Source organism: Ochlerotatus camptorhynchus, unplaced genomic scaffold (genome assembly GCF_037179485.1).
Source record: "Ochlerotatus camptorhynchus isolate MF236.1 unplaced genomic scaffold, CSIRO-AGI_Acam_v1.1 ptg000284l, whole genome shotgun sequence".
Classification (NCBI taxonomy): Eukaryota; Metazoa; Arthropoda; class Insecta; order Diptera; family Culicidae; genus Ochlerotatus; species Ochlerotatus camptorhynchus.
The window spans coordinates 9,065,732-9,084,819 of record NW_027040773.1 but is presented as its reverse complement, the minus strand read 5'-3'; the positions used below and the strand labels follow the sequence as shown (position 1 = coordinate 9,084,819).

Genomic DNA, 19,088 nt, shown 5'->3' with positions numbered 1-19,088 from the left:
TTTCGCTTTAAAGGTTCTTTTCGTACATATTTAGGTGTTTATGAGATTCTAATTGAATGAGTCTAAAACATCAAACTAAAATCACTATTTTGGACAGCATTGATCAACGGCGCCGGTGGTGTAGTGGTGAGCGTGATTACCTCTCACCCCAGCAGGCCTTGGGTTCAATCCCAGTCGGCGCCGCCGGGATGTTCTGAGGCATAACATCTCTGATCACGCCTTCCTTCGGATGGGAAGTAAAGCCGTTGGTCCCCGGTTCATGAGTTGATGGGTCGATAGGTAGGGTCCAGGTGTGGGAGCTGCCTTCTTGGCACGTCGGTAGCATTGCACACTGGGGACAAAATCGAAACAATGTGTTAAAATTCAATAACTTCGGTGCTCGCTGGAACAAGAGACTAAAAAATAGTCATTCTTATAGAAAAAAGTCTCAGGAATCGATTGGAGTAGGTTTCATCTTGGGCACGGTAGAGTAAGTTGGGGTTTTTTACAGTTTTGCCCTAAAATCTCCTATTTTGCATGATTTGAATGCTGTATCTCAAGATACCGATGATATAGACGGATGATTTCTTCAGCAAAGTTAATCAGAAGATCAAGGACTGTTGGATGATTGACAGAACAATTCGGAATTCCTCCGCTAGGTGGCGCTAGAGAGCATTTGAAGTGTATATGTTTGTGCTGCTGTATCTCAAGATCCTGACTATTTAGACGGATGATTTCTTCGGCAAAGTTGATCAGGAGGTCAAGGACTGTTGGATGATGGACAGAACAATTCGGAATTCTTCCACTAGGCGGCGCTAGTGATTATTGAAAGTGAATATATTTGTGCTGCTGTATCTCAAGATCCTGACTATTTAGACGGATGATTTATTCGGTAAAGTTGATCAGGAGGTCAAGGACTGTTGGATGGTGGACAGAACAATTCAAAATTCCTCCGCTAGGTGGCGCTAGTGAGAATTCGAAGTGAATATGTTTGCGCTGCTGTATCTCAAGATCCTGACTATTTAGCCGGATGATTTCTTCGGCAAAGTTGATCAGGAGGTCAAGGATTGTTGGATGATGGACAGAACAATTCGGAATTCCTCCACTAGGGGGCGCTAGTGATTATTGAAAGTGAATATATTTGTGCTGCTGTATCTCAAGATCCTGACTATTTAGACGGATGATTTATTCGGCAAGGTTGATCAGGAGGTCAAGGACTGTTGGATGATGGACAGAACAATTCGGAATTCCTCCACTAGGTGGCGTTAGTGATTATTGAAAGTGAATATATTTGTGCTGCTGTATCTCAAAATCCTAACTATTTAGACGGATGATTTATTCGGCAAAGTTGATCAGGAGGTCAAGGATTGTTGGATGATGGACAGAACAATTCGGAATTCCTCCACTAGGTGGTGCTAGTGATTATTGAAATTGAATATATTTGTGCTGCTGTATCTCAATATCCTAACTATTTAGACGGATGATTTCTTCAGTTATGGTTGATCATGTGCCACATCAAATGACGTGAGAATTTTCAAATAAGATCATTGGTAGTCATATTGAGTGTTAATAGGGTCAGACCATAGGTGAATAAATTGGGATTTTTCCTATACATATAAGCAAGTTTGGTCTCTTAATATCCATTAAATATAAACTACAGTAATGACCTAATTTTATCAGTCCCTTCACGCATTATTCTTTTAATGTTCAGTAATTTCCTATATCCATAATTCGAAATCTTTTCCATTAATCTTCTTGATCGATGTTTAGGATAAACTTTGGTGCAATAAAACCCTTGAAATAGCGCATGGGTTTCGTAGAATATTGGAAAATATTTTTAAAAAGGGGGCTGATAAAATCCGGTCATTATTGTATATATTATATCTTTACAAAAAATTCCACCGGCTGGAGCGGGAATCGAACCCTCACTCCATGGCACACGCAAAATAGCTGTTAGACGGGTGACGCCGCTAACCACTCAACCACGAAGACCACTTTCCCGAAAATGTGAAATGTCGTCATGGAAACCCAATCGAAAAGAATTATTTGTTTACTCTTGTTTCTTGCGTGGCAGTAGCTCAGTGTAGTGCAATTCTTACGTGGTGTTAATGTCGTTTTCGTTTTTGCGGTGTAGCACCGGTGTGGTGTAAGAAGGAATAAGCGCGAGTCTTTGACAGCTCAACATCATTTGTTTGTAAACAAAGGTGCATCCTATATCTACATCCTAAAATATTTCGGTGTACGGCAGTGTAGCACCGGTGTAGCTACACCGCAAAAACGAAAACGACATAAGAGTGTTCCACTGAATTTCATTAAGCAAAATGCTGTCAAATTAAAATATCGTTGAGGAATATTTTGCGTCTGGTCGAGATAAAAACCTTTTACTTGACTTTGTGTCTAGTGCACTGTCGAAAGCACCTGCGGATGTTGCGCAAGGTGTTAAAAACTGGATTGGTCAATTTAATCGGCGATGGTCAAAAACCCACAGTAAGGATCGGTTCTTTAAAAAGAATGCAGGATGGCTTGAAAGCATATTCGAGGTAAGAATCCCTGGGCGTGCTTAATTTTAGAAAGCAGCATAAATTAACGAAGAAATGTTTTTAATACGATACCGTCGAACATTAAAAAAATTTACAGTTCGGAAAAATTGTACCTGTTGAGCGAAGTGCTAAATTTTTAAAAAACAACGGATTCCAAACCAATTTAAATTGAACTTGAATGAAAATTAGTAAAAGCGTGGAAATGCGATAATGTAAAGCAAGACATACTACTGATGAAATCTGTTTTTGTTCTTGTTACTAAATAATCAATAGCATCAACCGCGATAAGAAGAAGATTTGTCTTTGATATTTGTATGAATATTTTAGAAAAATCCTAAACAAAAACTACAGACTCTAAATTTTACGAAAAAATGCTTGAATATAATTCATATTCAATTAGTTTATCAGGTTGAAGACCAACCCTCAGGATCCAGGCCTTCGAAAAAACGCGGGTCCATTCAAAGAAACCCAAAGATCCCTCGTCACAATCTTCTCCTATTTCACCTCCTTTTGCCACTCCGAATTTGGATACCAGTTCCAACAGTCAGCGAACACCGTCAACCCTAAAGCCTCGAGGTCGAAAGCGCAAGGAGTTTAGCCAGTTGACAAGATTTTCGAAATACAGACTTAGTATCGGACTTTTCAAAGAACAAGGTCTTGATAACTTGCTGTATTCAGCCAAAATTGCTGCCATAAAGGCTGCTAATCCAGCAACTGCTCAAATCTTACAGCACTTGTTGAGCGGCGGTGAGGTTTGGGCAAAAGAGACCATCGAATCCGTTGACTCTGTTCGTGGAACATCTCTGTGTTCGAAGGAGTCATCTTTGGCGATAAAATCAAAACTTGGGTAAAGTAAAACCAAATATGGAGAGCTGGCTCGATTCACTAAGAAGCATCTAGGTATGACAGTTTAATTAACGTATATATAAAAGAAATACTTAGTAGAACATTTTTTTGTTTGAAATAGGTCAAGTTTCTAAATCTTTGATCAATTTTAGAGATGTGCATTGTTATTAGTCCCTTCATATTGTCCCATTTAGGTATTGCAATTTTGCAGCCCTGGAAAAAAGTAGCTGAATTTAGAAACACCATAATTCCACCGTTCTCAACTCCAAACCGAGAAAAAGGATACTTATCATCAAGCGTTTTAATCCGTGATATGGTTATATGCGATTTGACACGGATTCTACAACTGGATGATGTAGCAGACAGGATTTCAAAGTTAAACCAGAAAGTGTTGACTTGTAAATTGCATGTCACGGCTGGTCCGGACTCTGCTACAGGTTTTACGCACAACAACCAGACTGGCTTTTTAAAAGAGGATGATTCTCTTCTCTCCGAGCATTTTATGAGCCTGTTGTTAGTATCCGAAAGAGGAGAGGATATTTGGCGGAACCCGAATCCCCAGTCAGATTCGTTCTGCAGAATACGCTCTATGAATTGGACTAAAGAGAACAACTCGCTTACCAAGTCCATGTTTGAGCAGTTTTTTGCAGAGGTTGATTCCTTGAATCTGGATCCGGTGGAAGTAATTTCCGGTGATGTACGTGTGTGCGTTTATATTTCGGCAATGTATACAATGATAGATGGGAAAGCGGCCAATGCAATTGTAGGGAATCAGGATACACATGTATGTCCGCTTTGTGTTCCGAATGCTGATCCCCATATTGGTCCATCGTTTTTTTCATTCACGTCTCAACGCCGTTGAATGGTTGATCAAAAATGCAGCGAAAAAATCCGTTCCTGACCACCCAGCATACACGAATCCCCTAGTTAAAAAGAAAGCCCGTGAAATAGCTGATGAACTAGAACGTGAGTATGGCATGAACATCAACCGTCCTAAGATTGGTGGGTCCGGAAGCTGCAATAACGGCAATATGGCCCGCCGTTTATTGGCAGAACCCGGAAAATTTGCAAAAATCATCGGCGTACACAGCAAAAAAATAATTTTGATATCACGTCAAAGTGGATGCACTACAATCATGTCGAAAATATGGTGTAATATTACTTGCTAAAAAGGACAAAATTATCATTAATGCAATGCATGAACTGACATTACGCTGCTTTTACTGCATTTATTTATTTAAGTGGTCATAAAAATTACATGAAATTTTCGACATGATTGTAGTGCATCCACTTTGATGTGATATCAAAATTATTTTTTTGCTGTGTACACAAGGACCTGGTAGAAAATCTGCGGCTCATCAGTTGCCTGGCGCTTTCTTCTAGAGTATTGGATCCTACCAAAGTTATGGAGTTGTATAACACTTTTGAAAAGCAGATTTTCAATGAATTCCCATACCTAATGAAATTGCCGCCATCCATACATAAGTACATGCATCTAGCAAATTTCATTGAAAAATTGGTAAGCTTAGATTTAATAGTATATCGAATCACAATCATAAATGTTTTGTTTTCTTTTCCTTCAATTGAAACATCCAGCCTTATACCATGAACTTTGTTGACGAGCAGTCCGGTGAACGTTGCCATAAGGTTTACAAATTCATTCGGCCACATCTAGCTCGGAAAACGTCTCCGGAAGAAAATTTGACCGACATGATGACCGAAGCTTTGACTAGGTCTGACCCAAAGCTTGCCTGTTTTTTTAACCAGAGCAGACAATCGAGAAGTACTGATGCCAGGTTCGAAGAGAGGCTGGACGAATACACCTTGAAACAAGATGACAGCGATGAAAACCATGGAAAAGCGGATGACTCCGGTGAACTCATCAAAGAGAGTGACGAAGAAGAGGATGACCCCGGTGAACTTAACGAGGAGAGCGATGAAGAAGACATTTGAATGTTCCGTTGGATAAGTACCACAGATGTGTCCCTGTGGCTCACACACACACACACACACACACACACACACACACACACACACACACACACACACACACACACACACACACACACACACACACACACACACACACACACACACACACACACAATGAAGAATACATGAACATATAGTAGCACAAACATTTCAAATGGTCACTAGCGCCATCTAGCGAGAGAATTCCGGATTTTACTCAACTTTGCCGTAGAAATCATCCGTATATAAAGTCAGGATCTTGAAATACAGCAGTACAAATATATTCACTTTCAATAATCACTAGCGCCACCTAGTGGAGGAATTCCGAATTTTTCTGTCCATCATCCAACAATCCTTGACCTCCTGATCAACTTTGCCGAAGAAATCATCCGGCTAAATAGTCAGGATCTTGAGATACAGCAGCGCAAACATATTCACTTCGAATTCTCACTAGCGCCACCTAGCGGAGGAATTTTGAATTGTTCTGTCCACCATCCAACAGTCCTTGACCTCCTGATCAACTTTACCGAATAAATCATCCGTCTAAATAGTCAGGATCTTGAGATACAGCAGCACAAATATATTCACTTTCAATAATCACTAGCGCCGCCTAGTGGAAGAATTCCGAATTGTTCTGTCCATCATCCAACAGTCCTTGACCTCCTGATCAACTTTGCCGAAGAAATCATCCGTTTAAATAGTCAGGATCTTGAGATAACAGCAGCACAAACATATACACTTCGAATGCTCACTAGCGCCGCCTAGTGGAAGAATTCCGAATTGTTCTGTCCATCGTCCAACAGTCCTTGACCTCCTGATCAACTTTGCCCAAGAAATCATCCGTCTAAATAGTCAGGATCTTGAGATACAGCAGCACAAACATATACACTTCAAATGCTCACTAGCGCCACCTAGCGGAGGAATTCCGAATTGTTCTGTCCATCATCCAACAGTCCTTGATCTTCTGATTAACTTTGCTGAAGAAATCATCCGTCTATATCATCGGCATCTTGAGATACAGCATTCAAATCATGCAAAATAGGAGATTTTAGGGCAAAACTGTGAAAAACCCCAACTTACCCTATCGTGCCCAAGATGAAACCTACTCCAATCGATTCCTGAGACTTTTTTCTATAAGAATGACTATTTTTTAGTCTCTTGTTCCAGCGAGCACCGAAGTTATTGAATTTTAACACATTGTTTCGATTTTGTCCCAGTGTGCATTGGTGCTCAGCACGGAAAACAAGATCGACGGAAAAAACAAACCAAAGGAAAAAAAAAAAAAAAAACAGCATTGATCGCTACCAACCTTGAATGTGTCTAGTAGGGGAATTTAAGTATTCTCACCAATCTCATATGACGTGTTTCTTTGTTTACATTTATTTGTTGCTTGCTTCTCTATCCATTCCAATCGACAGAATTGTCCAAAACTGTTTGAAAACGTTTTTACAACGCTTCAAACTTCTCAGGAGAGTGTGACTATTATCGAAAGCCTGTTTTCCTTCGACAGCCTTTCCGTTTGAACTAGCAGCTCTGTTATCGGTAACTTGAAATCAGCCGCATTTTGAAGTGCACATGTCAAGAACAACATGTGAAAAGGGCATATAAGCTTTTTGTAAACAAACATTCTTATGCTTTTTTCTCGTCACCCATATGACACCAACGCAAACCATCAACATCGCCGGATAGGGGAAGGTTTCCCCTTCCCGATGATGTTGTTAGTTTGCGTGGCCGACCCTCGGTTAGCGAGAAGAGGGTCTACAAAGGTTTGTTTACAAAAAGCTTGTATGCCCTTTTCACATGTGGCTCTTGATGTGTCATTTAAAGAATAATATGGCATAACGGAATTGCTCAGTCATAAAACTGAAATCATATTGAAGCTGAAAGACTAAGGAATCGTGTGAATACATTCAGTGAAGTATTTTAATAAGAAAATACAATGAAATTAACGATTAAATGTTGGTTGCCGAACACAGTAAATGGATGCTTACGCTTACGTCTGTAGCTGTCTATTTGACATTCCAATGCGTAGGCTAACAAAAGAACTTTCTGAAGGGTGACCTGCCGAAACATACCCTTCATAGGTCTAAATTATCATTATTGATGATTTAAATGCAAACAACCGCTCATGGAAAAATGCTTAAAGCAATTCCAATTTAAATATTCTGTTTGATGTTTGTTTGTTTATTAATTTATTTGATAAGGCTCACCCAAATTAATTTTACAGAACCAAGAATTCAAATAACCAAACAGCCCAAACTGCTTTTCTTCAGCAAGAAATCTTTCAACTATTGATTTGATTTTAACTGATTCATGTCAACTTTGTAGCCAATTGGTTACCCATGCTGACTTCGGCTCTGTTCACCTACCAGTTACTTTTGAAATAACCCAAGAAATAATTTATAATCCTAACAGCTCTACTTTCAATTACCATAGACCAAAATCGAACATTTATAGAAAATAACTTTGATCCATATATTCCTTTGCAAACCAAAGATGATATTCATAACGCCCTTGATTATCTGACTACTTCTACAGTTTAAGCAAGAACTGCCTCAGTACCAAAATGCGGATCTAAATTCGATTCAATTATAAAAGATGACGATCTTCAGCTCTTGAACCGTCTGAAAAATGTCCCAAGAAGGCAATATCAAAGTACACGCGATCCTGGCATGAAAGTTATCTGGTGAAATTTACAAAAACAAACTAAAAAGTGATTCTCTGTCCTGGGGATCAACACTTTTGAAAATAATATGTCAAAATTAGACCCGAGCTCCAAAACCCTTTTGGAAGTTCACAGAAATTTTGAAAAAAAAAATCTCAAAAGCCTATTCCAGCGATACAATTTTGATCACAAATTCGGAAAAAAGCTCAGAAACTTACTAAGCAATTTGAGAATCCCCATAATTTTAGTGTGGGTCAATCCATCGGCCACGAGATGAAATCTAGTATAATTTTAATTTTACTTATAATCAACTAACTTGTATTTATGTATTTCTGAGCAACAAAAGATTTCTCGAGTAATAAAATGTTGAATAGTTGTCATATGAGCACTCTCCTTGAACTTTAGACGTACAGACAATTTTATCCCTATATTCCCTTTGATATGAGTCTAGCGTATACAAGTCCACATACTCGACATGTTCATTCAGTGCACCATGAAAAAGCAGCAGAACTGTGCAGCTTCAATAACATTCACCGGCAACAGCTCCAAAATCCAAACGGAATCCATTTGACGACTATCGAACGATCCCTGTCAAAGCATAATACCTACCTTTCAACCGAATGGCATCAAAACATCTCAATCTTCCACGTGAGCTTCTCGGTATTGCTTGTGCAGTGCAACCACTCGGATTGAAATTTAAGATGTTAGTTAGCTATACTCCACTCGTTTCGTCTTCGCAATGTGTAGGGGAGACTGGACACACTTGATCCCCGGGGACCCTTGATACCCACCCTCTGTTTTCTCGAAATCCAGAGCAGTTTTTTCCTGGAAAGTTTCCACAAAGTTTCGTCTAGACGGACGGTAATGTTATGGTGACATTTGCGTCACATTGCGGAACGTATATATGTATGTTTGAGCATACAGTTCGTATGTATCATATTTTGATCATTGAATTGATGCTGTTTCTATTGATTTAATTAATTCGATCACCGGATGTATTTTAAAATTAATATTCAAATGCATATCATAAACAGCAGGATCAAGTGTCCCCAATTTAAAAAAAAACAGCATTTTCGGACAGATTTAAGAGAAACTTACTTTTAGGAATGCATATATAAGAGGCCCTAGAGAATAACAATGTAGTAAAAATAAACGTTGTTTCGAGAATGTGCAATCAGAGGCCTTTGAGATATTTCTCTGTGAGCCTGTGCAAAAACCGCATCAAGTTTTTGATTTTTTTTTCGTTGAGATATACCCAAAGATAAAACAGGGGATCAAGTGAATCCGCTCTCCCTTACCCCCATTCCTACTATGAGCGATTCGATCCATCTCGGGTCGTAATTGGCTTATCATCAATCACTCAACCTTGAACCGGAAGACATCTGTCAGGTTAACTCCCCAGAGTGATAAGGTGAAAATGTTCACCGTTTGCGTAGCTTTCCTCCCGTGTGCTGCCATTTAGCTGTGTGACTCATGCCCTGTTCAAAACGGGACTCGACAACAGCAGAGTAAACAAGGACGAGCAGCAGCACAAAAAAGAGGAATCGAAGCGAAATAAAATGATGCCCGCTCGTAAATAAGATCTTCCGGGAAGAAGGCTGCCTTCCGATCGGTTCCGTAAAGCACTCACACAGCGGAGGAGAAACATGCATCTCACCGATAAGAAGAGGCTTTTGTTCCTCGATTCACTTGAAATACCGCTCAAGGCGCAGGAAATAAATGCCACATAGAGAGCTATCATTCCCGTCGTCGTTGGCATCATCAGCACCGTTGGTTGGGAATTGATTTGTCAAACATCGTTGTCTCAAGTGGAAGGCTAAACTTGGTTGGAGAAGGGGCTAAATATAAGCTTTAAAGCATGGAACTCCATTACGGGTAGCAAAATTTGACAGTCGGTGCAAACATACATGCAATTGCTGACCTGAACTGTAAATTTTACTGAATGATCGATAATGTTTACAAAAGCGTTCAGTATCCTTTTTACCGAAATGACTGTATGAATATCCTGTATGAATCACAAAAGTATGATTTTAATGGAATAATTAATTATTTATTTCTTTGAACAAACGAAAAGATTCAATCCACGAACCTCTTAACGGAATCCGTTTATGAAGAGCTTTGAGTGGGTTGGTTTATTTCCTTTAAATTCCGTTATAATTGCTTATCTTTTGACACTTATTATTTAACACTTAGTGGTGTTGAGTACTTGGCACTGATGAAGTCTGCAAGTAGTAGCCGAAATACGCGTATCTGTCAAAAGATAAGCAATTATAATGGAATTTAAAGGAAATAAACCAACCCACTCAAAGCTCTTCAGAAAAGATTCATTTGGCTCATAAAATACTTTGTTTTTGTTTTTATTTTCATCGTGCCTTCGGTCCAAAATAATATTCTAATGAATAAAAAACCTGAAAGAAAGTATCACCTCAGTGTCACTACACCGCACAAAATTCGCTTTTACCGGTTGAGAATGACATTAAGTCGAGTAATGTCCGTGATGTCTGAAAGCAATTGTCCCAGTAATGTAAATTAAATTATACCTTCATAGAACGGACTGTAGCAAAAAGGCTAAGGCCTTGATGTCCTTTGCTGCCTCAGAAAACTCAGAAAACAGTTGGAAATGAAAAACAGTTCAAAGCAAATTAACGTTCAGCATCACATAAGGTTGATACAACAGCGGTACAAAATCTGATGGAAGGTGTGAAACGTAAAGCCCGACATTTTGCATTTGGATAATTGGAAGCCTAATGAAACAATTTTCCTGTATTTTGTAGCTATTTAACTTCAAAAAGAAATAAAGTTTGATCATCTATACAATTACAAAGTCAGTGTGCACTTAATCCCTCCCCTTGGCTAGTTTTTGCACCTTGCTGTTGGTGGGCGGGCTTAATTTCGTACTAGTGGAGTGTTGGAGACGGTGGGTTTGTGGCCGGCGTTGCTGGCTCATGCCGCGATAGAATGGCGTCATGGGCAAGCAATGGGGATTACTAAGCTTCCCCTCTCTGATAAACCACTGCATGAGAGAACAAAAGATCTAGTCCAGCAGTGATAGTATCACACTTGTTACTCCTTTTATTGAGAGCCGCGTCGTGGTACGCTTACGTATAGGCACTGACGTTGGGTGTGATACTGGCGGGTTTTGCCGCAAATCACTCTTATTGTATTAATTTTTACGCAGATAGATTTATTTGGGTTTGCAAGGGAATTATACTATTGAAATATTTCAGAAAGTGCCCAACGGTGCTCCTTCTACTTGCGTGACAAGCTTTCATTGTTGTTTTCATTGAAGTATTACTCAGGGAACAATTTTAAACATCATTTTTGTACATGGTATTGTAACTGATCTTATATGTGCTTCATTTTGATTTGGGATAAATGTTTGAACTATGGCTCGGGATTTCTACTGTGGCGTGCTTCTATTGTGATATATCCATACGTAATTTTGTGGGACGACATATCGGAAACGTGTGAGCGTAGTTGGAGCATATACCCTATATAATTTAAAATCAGCTAGGAAACTAACTTCAAAATGAAGCATTTTAGTCACTTGGTATCACCTGGGTCGAACTAAGATATAATAAATAGGTATAGGTCAAAATCAAAAGCACTTGAAACACGTTTAATTTTAGATTACAAGCACAAGTGCAGGTACTTAATAAAGCATGGGTTATGATTGATTAGGTGAATTAGAGCTTTTAATAATTTATTAAATTAGACTAACAAGATATCATAATCATCAAATGAACTTAAATAAGAAACTTCAGAAAGTCTAATGACATTTAGTAGATTAAAAAAAGAATTAGGATGCGGGGGGTCCGCTTAGGGAGACAACTAACCTTTAAAGTTGTAGAATAAATCTTCTTATTTAGTCTTGAACTTTAATAAGAAAACGCAAGCAGACCAATAGCATTAAGCAGATTAACAAGGAGAGGAATAGTTTAGGGAATAAGCAAAAGTAGGGGTATGTGACAATTAATAGCTTTTAAACTTTTGGAGGTATTGTATTCCCCTGAGTTTGTTGTACATACTCGATTACTATATAATTCTCTCAATACGCGAAATCTCTTATATATGTGGTTAAAGCATTTAAGTTAACTTATTTCTTAGTGTTCAAGTACTTACATTTGTAAACCGCAATCAATGTTAATCTATGAACTAAACCATACGTAAAATCGATCTTTCCTTATGTGGTATTGGTGCATGTTTAACTTTTCGCGGCTGTCGGAATCAACGCGCCTACGTCTACGGAGCTTACGCAGAAGTGATTCGCAATGCGGTAGAGCTCACCAAAAGTTTTTTTGAGCTTCTGAAGTAAAGAATTTGTTCTGTACGGTCGCGAAATCTTGAAATGATTGATACGTGCGGTAAAATAACTAAATTGAAACAAAGCTCAACAGTAAAATAAGTAGAATATTTAGGGAGGTAACCAAAACTAATCAACTTGCCAACATAGGCTATCACATTTATTTTGGTGGCACTCTTTAAGTGATAATAAGCTGTTTTTTTTTTCTCTACGGTTGTTTCGCGTGGCGTTCACACCGCGATTTTCGTATCTTACGTAATTTAGATATTTAGCTCTAAACGGTTTACTAACTCGAGGTCGTTCCTTAAGCGGTGTTGGTACAGGTTACCGACTTTCGGATTCAACGCGCCTACGTCTACGGAGCTTACGCAGAAGTGATACGCAATTCGGTAGAGCTTGTCAAACGCTTTTGAGCTTATGTAGTATAGAATGTGTTCGGTGCGGTCGCGAAATCTTGAAATGATTGATACGTTCTTTAAATTAACTAATTTGATACAAAGCTCAGTAGTAAATAAGTAGAATATCTAGGGAGGAAACCAAAATTAATCAACTTGCCAACATAGGCTTTCACATTTATTTTGGTGGCACTCTTTAAATGATAATAAGCCTTTTTTCTCGCTTCGGTTGTCTCGCACGGCTTTCGGAATTCGAAATTTAGATATTTCGTTCGAAACGGATTTACTTATTCAATCGGTTTACTACGCGGATGTATCTACGCGCACACGTCACAGCATTTTTTCTATAACTATCTTGAAACAAAACATACGGAATCCAGTGTTCAAGCGGCCAACATAGGCTAGTCCTTCTGCTGTATTGTCAAAGATAGAAGCAAAATTTATTCAAATGGGTCAAGTCTTGAAAATTAAGCTGTCACGCAGCTCCAGCTTGATAGACAATAAAAAAAAAAGAAATAAAGTTTGATCATCTATACAATTACAAAGTCAGTGTGTACTTAATCATTACTATCCAATTTTTGACCGTTCCACCCTTTATTATCAATTTATTTCAATAATCAATTGTATCTATTGTTAAAAAGCAAGAAATCGCTAGGAAAATTCCGTTTGCTTCGTATTAAAAGTGAATCACATTGAAGCTAAACTACTTACAAATTGTGTCGATATAGTCACTTAAGTGTTGCGGTGTGAAAATGCAGCGAAATGTATTTATATTGTACACCGAAAACGGTCACTCCTTTTCAAAACCGTCATGTACCCTACATGTAATCTCAGTTGTCTCTCTAGCTATCCGATTTTCATACCCCAACGGCATGTTGTCTTCGCCTAATTCCTCATGTTGCTCAGGGAATCCATGCTCGTTAGCACTTTCACGCTACATCTCGATAGGCATGCTTCTTCTGTGGCTGTGAAGGATCAATTCCATTCAAAGCCTTCCAAATGTGATGCCCACATAAGCGTGTTTATATTCTACATCCACTGCCGGAAGGAATTCTATGTAAATTCTCCTTCTGAAAATTCCAGTCAGTCAAATGCGTCAGTGAATAGCAGCCGGAATGCCACCGTGCGATCTCGCAGAGCACATTTTGCATTATTCAACATGCATTCCACGACGATGAGTGAGCCCACACGAGCTTTCTCTGCCAACTGTAAGTGGCACTCGGTGGAAACTAAATTACACTGGGAAAATTGCTGAGAAATTCATTTAAGGAGAAAATTTTGGAATCCAAATCATCGAATCAAATCGAAAAATTTTGAAGCACACCGCACCAGAATGCCTCTTTAAGATTTCAAAATCTATTCGGAACCAAAATGTTACCATTGAGTAACCTACATATATGCATCCCAACTAAGGTCTGTAGGAAGAAGAATAAAAATAATTCCAGAGCAGATCAATAAGGATCCAATCGACAATGACTAGCAACTACAACCAGCAACCTGATTTAAATCATTGAGCTTGGTGGAGCAAAAACGATAATTTGAACCACCCTAATGTGTAGCATCGAGTACATAAAGGGTGTATTCGATAAAAATGGCACACACATATTTACTCACCAAAATTAAACCGATTATCGGATATCGGATTTCTTGAAATTTTCAGGGAATGAAAAACTACCAATGCCTAACTAACAGTTATGATTTACACAATTTGTTTTATTCAATTTCGGCTCCCATCCCGAATGCCCGCACCTTCCTTTGCACACTTACCTTACTTATCAATCAGGCTAAGGCCTTGTTGTCCTCTGCTGTCCGAAGAAGTCGGCTCCACTCTACTCGATCCATGGCCACACTTCGCCAGCCTCGTAGTCTGCGAAGGGTCCGCAGCTCACCTTCTACTTGGTCGATCCACCTTGCCTGCTGCGCGCCTCTTCTTCTTGTTCCTGTTGGGTCGCTTTCTAGAACCATTTTCACTGGGTCGTCGTGCGGCATTCTTACGACGTGCCCAGCCCACCGTAGTCGCCCAATTTTTGCAATGTGGACGATGGATGGTTCTCCCAGCAGCTGGTGCAATTCGTGGTTCATTCGCCTCCTCCACGTTCCGTCATTCATCTGCACTCCACCGTACATGGTACGCAACACCTTCCGTTCGAAAACACCAAGGGCGCGTTTGTCCTCCACGAGCATTTTCTAGGTCTCGTGACCGGTCTAATCAGCGTCTTGTAGACAATCAACTTCGTGCGGCGAAGAATTTTATTCAACCGCACCGTCCTCCGGAGTCCAAAGTTGTCACGATTTCCTGCCATAATACGTCTTTGAATTTCTCTGCTGGTATCATTTTCAGCGGTCACCAGTGAGCCCAAATAGACGAACTCATCGACCACCTCGATTTCGTCACCGTCAATCTGAACTCGGGGTGGGAGGCTAACATTGTCTTCCCTAGAACCTCTTCCTTTCATGTATTTTGTCTTTGATGCGTTGATGGCAAGTCCAATACACCTAGCTTCAGCCTTCAGTCTGATGTACGTTTCCGCCATCGTCTGAAAGTTCCGTGCCATGATGTTAATGTCATCGGCGAAGCCAAGAAGCTGGATGGACTTCCTGAAGATCGTGTCACTCGCGTCTATCCTAGCTCTTCTGATCACACCTTCTAACGCGATGTTGAATAGCAGACACGAAAGTCCATCACCTTGCTGTACCGTCTTCAAGATTCAAAGGGACTCGAGAGTGTCCCCGATACTCGAACAATGCACATCACTCGATCCATCGTCGCCTTGACCAATCGCGTCAGTCTATCCGGAAATCCGTACTCGTGCATAATCTGCCATCGCTGATCTCGATCGATTGTGTCGTATGCGGATTTGAAATCGATGAACAAATGATGTGTGTGCACGTTGTATTCGCGGCATTTCTGCAGAACCTGTCGAATCGCGAAAATTTGGTTAGTGGTAGCGCCTGGTATTGCCCCACGAACTCATTTGCACATGGTGACAGGTGGTGGCATAGAATTTAGGAGGGTACCTAGTAGGCGGCGCTCAGCAGTGTGATTGCGCGGTAGAAGAAGCAATCCAACTTGTCGCCCTTTTTGTAGATTAGGCATATGACACCTTCTATCGACTTCTCCGGTAATATCTCCTCCTCCCAAATCTTGGCACTTACTTTGTGCAGTGCTCTAGCCAGTGCTTTACCACCGTATTATAATAGCTCACTTGGTAGTTGATCTACACCAGTGCTTTGTTGCTCTTCAGCCGACCGATCTCCTTCTCAACTTCTTGAAGATCAGGGGCCGGTAGCCTGTCGTCTTCTGCGCTTGCTCCAAGGTCTGTTGCCGTGCCACCTTCGTTTTCTGCTCCTTCACCGTTGAGGTGCTCGGCTTGCGGCACGTAGCCTTTGCGCGAACTATTTAGCTTCTCGTAGAACTTCCGTGTGTCGTTTACGCGGTACAGATTTTCCATTGCCTTGCGATCTCGGTCTTCCTGCTAACGCTTCTTCCTTCGGAAAACCGAGTTTTGTCTGTTCCGCGCTTGTCTGTATCGCTCCACATTCAATCTCGTGCGGTGTTGCAGCATTCTCGCCTGTGCTGCATTCTTCTCCTCTACTAACAGTTTGCATTCCCCGTCAAACCAGTCATTTCTTCGGTCCGGGATTGCAGTACCTAGTGCCGCTGCAGAAATACTACCTAGTGCAGCTGCAGCAGTACTACCTATGTCCGAACGGATGTCCCTCCAGCCATCTTCAAGACAAGCGGCGCCAAGCTGCTCTTCCGTGGGTAGTGCAACTTCCAGCTGCTGCGCGTAGTCCTGGGCAACTCTAGCGTACCGTAGTTGCTCAATGTTGGGTCGACTTCGACGGGTGTTATGCACCATCGAGAGTTTTGAGCGCATGCATACTGCAACTAGGTAGTGGTCCGAATCTATGTTCACACTGCGGTACGTGCGGATGTTGATAATGTCGGAGAAGAATTCCCCGTCGATTAGAACGTGATCGATTTGGTTTTCTGTGTGTTGGTCAGGATATCCTTGCGGGGGAAAAAGGTATTTCGAACTACCATACCCCGAGAGGCTGCAAAGTTCACGCATCGTTGGCCGTTGTCGTTCGATACGGCATGCAGGCTGTTTGGCCCGATTGCCGGTCTATACATTGCCTCCCGTCCTACCTGAGCGTTTATGTCACCGATGATGATGTTGATGTCCCGTTGCAAAAAGCCGCCGTACACCTGCTCCAGCTGCGCATAGAACGCTTCTTTCTCGTCGTCGTGTCTCCCTTCGTGTGGGCAATGCACGTTGATGATGCTGTAGTTGAAGAAACGGCCCTTAATCCTCAACTTGCACATCCTCGCGTTCATCGGCTGCCAACCAATCACGCGTTGGCGCATCTTACCCAGCACTACAAAGCCGGTTCCCAGCTCGTTGGTAGCCAGAGCTCTGGTAGAAAGTATCCACTCGATGCCTGCTTTTCCATACCTTTTGTCCCGTCCAGCAAAGTTCCTGCAGTGCTACGACTTCGAAGTTGCATGGTTGAAGTTCGTCATAGATTAACCTATCGCAGCCCGGGAAGCCAAGCGATTTGCAGTTCCATGTTTCGAATTTCCAATCGTAGTCCTTATTTTGTTGCGTAGGTCTGTGCCGATTGTTCCGATCCGTATTTATTTCTTCAGTATTTGCAACTTTATGTTTTTTTTCCAGGGTGACTTGTTGGGCCTGCCCCAACCTCCTTTTTCGCCGGGGAACCATCGTGCACAGCTCTGCCCGTAGAGTCCCACGCTGGCACTTGGACGATGATCAGACGCTCCTAACATATAGGACAGACGCAGTTTTGAGCCGCACCTCCATGGTGAACAGACGCTCGGTTTGGTGAAGCAGATTTCAATAAAATTTTCTGGATGTGTAGACTTTGATTAAATAAGCACTTTTGCATACTCAGTTTTTCCAAAATTTATCTAGACTAACATTTGAGAAGGGCCAAACTTTTTCTGCCGGTTTTTCTCAAAAAGTTTGGCCCTTCTCAAATGTTAGTCTAGATAAATTTTGGAAAAACTAAGTATGCAAAGTGGCATATTTAGTCAAGGTCCACACATCCCGAAAGTTTCATTGAAATCTGAGAGGGTGCTGCCAGCTCCGAATACGATTTGGCGCGAAATGCGTCAATTCCTCTATCACCGTACACGAAACGAAAATCAATTATTTTATTCATGTGTTTCACATACTTATACATTTTTGCCAAAACACCTGCCTTATACATTCCATAAGACAAACCACATAGGTTCTATAAGAATGCATAAAAGGTATGTGCGACCGCTTATACATTTTATTTGACACATGATCTTCATTAACTTTTTGCAAGGTGTCTGCTTATTAGTTGACTTATACATTTTATGAATAATCAGCAATAGAAATTTGCCAAAAGGTATAAGGAGATTTCTATCCGTGTACTATGGTTACCGCGCAAGTGTTCGCGTCGCACCTCTTCACTTTGCTGTTGCCGGACTGGCAACATTGCCCAGGCTACGCCACCCAGCTATGTCTATGTTACAGCTGGTAGTCTTTTGTTATCATATGACTCGGGGAGGCGTGAAGTAGGAGCTTGTCAGGACCAGGACTAGGTATTCCGCTCCTTCCAGGTTGTCAACTTATCATTTTGTAGCCCTTTTCACGTCACCTACCAAATTTTGTACAAACGATTTTCCCAGCGTTTTTGTTGTTTTTACCCAAATTTTCTTCAACTCCAGCTCTGTTTTAATAGTTTTGGGATGTTTGCGAAGTTCCGTCTTCATAATTGCCCAGAATTTTTCAATTGGGCGATGTTCCGTTGAATTTGGTGGGTCATTCGGGACTCGGATCGGAAGTCGGTTTTCCAAGCGGTATGAATACCCTTCTTCGGGTAAACATATGTTGTAAACAGATTCATGAAGCTTTACCTACGTTTCGAAGTCAAACGTCGATGCTGCAGTTTCAAACAATGTTCTCCAAACGGCATCAATATTAAATTGCAGCATTTCAGCCATTGCACCGGACCAATCCTGTGCTGGCATTCGACGAAATCGGATCTCGATAATCTAATCCATTCAAACCATGCTAACACGCTTAAAGCCATCATCAATTAGTAATCAACTATGCACCGTGGTGGTACCGGACGACCGGATCGACCATCGACGTGCCGTACTTTTCCTCTGGATGAGGTGTCAAATTTGCGTTCCTGACATCGACGTGCCACTCTCATCGTGTGAATGGGTCGCTTCTCGGGCATATGCCAACTAACCTGCCAACCACGCACAAACGGGACATACGGTGTGCGGGTGTTTGAGGCTCATTTATTATTCACCAGTCAGTAATTGTAAAACCATGACAGTTCCTCCCCGCGGAATGCTAATATTTGCGTTCTACTGGTTGATA

General features: G+C 41.0%; 1 pseudogene; it reads left to right on the top strand.

Moving 5' to 3' along the window:
* The first annotated feature begins 3,507 nt into the window (after positions 1 to 3,507).
* LOC135706634 (uncharacterized) lies at positions 3,508 to 5,318 on the top strand (annotated as a pseudogene).
* Positions 5,319 to 19,088: the final 13,770 nt, after the last annotated feature.